This window comes from Apium graveolens, chromosome 11, assembly GCF_009905375.1.
Source record: "Apium graveolens cultivar Ventura chromosome 11, ASM990537v1, whole genome shotgun sequence".
NCBI classification, from domain to species: Eukaryota; Viridiplantae; Streptophyta; class Magnoliopsida; order Apiales; family Apiaceae; genus Apium; species Apium graveolens.
Genome location: NC_133657.1, coordinates 93,691,292 through 93,693,233, shown reverse-complemented (window position 1 = coordinate 93,693,233; position 1,942 = coordinate 93,691,292). Strand labels below are relative to the sequence as shown.

Genomic DNA, 1,942 nt, shown 5'->3' with positions numbered 1-1,942 from the left:
ACCAGAAGCGTATACGAAGGCTTTGATGGATTACTCTCAGCCAAGATTAATGATATTCAGTCTAGCATTGTCTGACCATCCATCACGGCTAACACCTTTGAGATCAAGTCGAGCATGATTTAGATGATACAGAACTCAGTTCAGTTTGGGGGTTCTCCGACAGAAGACCCCAACATGCACATCAGAGATTTTATCGAGATCTGCGACATTTTCATGTTTAATGGAGTTTCTGAAGATGCTATTAAGTTGAGATTTTTCCCATTCTCTCTGCGGGATAAAGCTAAGTGTTGGTTGCATTCTCTACCACCATGGTCTATCACCAAATGGGAGGATCTTGCTTAAAAGTTCCTATTTAAATTCTTTCATATGGCGAAGACTGCTGTAATCAGAAACGCACTTACTCAATTTACTCAGCAATCTGGAGAATCTTTATGTGAGGCTTGGGATCGCTATAAAGAGATGCTTAGAAAATGCCCTTACCATGGGATGCCTGACTGGATGATCATCAACTACTTTTATAATGGATTGGGTGGTACTTCAAGACTCATGCTTGATCCAGTATCAGGAGGAGCCTTATGGGCTAAAAGCTATGATGAAGCTTATGAATTGATTGACCTGATGGCTACCAATGAATACCAAAACCCAACTTAGAGACTACCTCAAGGCAAGGTAGTAGGAATTCTGGAGGTGGATGTAGCTACTGCTATAGCTTCTCATCTTAAGGCTTTGACGATGAAGGTGGATTCTTTGGATAATTATGGAGTAAATCAAATCACTAGTGTTTGTGAGCTTTGTACTGGTGTGCATGAGACGGAGGAGTGTGTTATTTCTTGTGAATCAGCTTAGTTCATGAGCAACTTTCAGAGGTTACAGCAACCAGCTCCAACCACCTATCATCCCAACAACCACAATCATCCTAACTTCAGCTGGAGCAATACTCAGAATGCGGTACAACAGCCTTATCAGTCGTATGCTGCAAAGCAATACAACCCTCCTGGTTTTCAGAAACCGTAATATGCACCAAGACAACAACTCCAACTACAACAATCTAATGAAAAATCTGAATTGGAGGAGTTGAGGCTCATGTGCAAGAGCCAAATGGTGTCTATAAGACCTTGGAGAATCAAATTGGGCAGATTGTCAATGCCTTGCTGAATCGTCAACCTGGTTCACTACCTAGTGACACAGAAGTCCCAGTCAAGAAGGAAGTAAAAGACAAGGTTAAGGCAATTATATTGAGGTCTGGGAAGGTTGCAAATCCCGAAAAATCTCAAGTTTCGGAAGATGAATCTATGGCTGAGGAAGAAGTGCACAAGGAAGCAGAAGTGGAACCAAGAAAGACTAATGTGGAACACACTCCTCCTGAGGGTGATACAGGGGAGAAACAGATCTATCCTCCACCTTCTTTTCCTAAGTGGTTGTAGAAGAAAAAGCTGGATAAGCAGTTTGAGAAGTTTCTAGAGGTGTTCAAGAAACTTCATATCAACATACCTTTCGCTGAAGCTCTTGAACAGATGCATAGTTATGCGAAGTTTATGAAAGGTATTCTCTCTCGAAAAGTGAAGCTTGATGACTTTGAGACAGTTGCTCTCAGGCAGGAATGTAGTGCTGTGCTGCAACAGAAGTTGCCTCTGAAGCTTAAAGATCCTAGAAGCTTCACTATTCCTTGTACCATTAGAAAAGTGTCATTTGACAAATGCTTATGTGACTTGGGAGCTGGCATCAACCTGATGCCCTTGTCAATCTTCAAGAAGTTGGACTTACCTGATCCAAAGCCTACTTATATGACCTTACAGTTGGCCGATCATTCTATTACATATCCACGAGGCATTGTGGAGGATGTATTGGTCAAGGTGGATAAACTCATTTTTCCTACTGATTTTGTAATTCTTGATTTCGAGGAGGACAAGAAGATTCCCATAATCTTGGGAAGACCTTTCTT

At 41.6% G+C, this 1,942-nt stretch overlaps 1 non-coding gene across 1 annotated transcript; it reads right to left on the bottom strand.

The window, feature by feature from the left end:
• Positions 1-381: 381 nt before the first annotated feature.
• Positions 382-488, bottom strand: LOC141699433 (small nucleolar RNA R71). The gene has a single exon (XR_012565896.1). It is a non-coding gene; the product is annotated as a small nucleolar RNA R71 (small nucleolar RNA).
• Between the last annotated feature and the right edge of the window lie 1,454 nt (positions 489-1,942).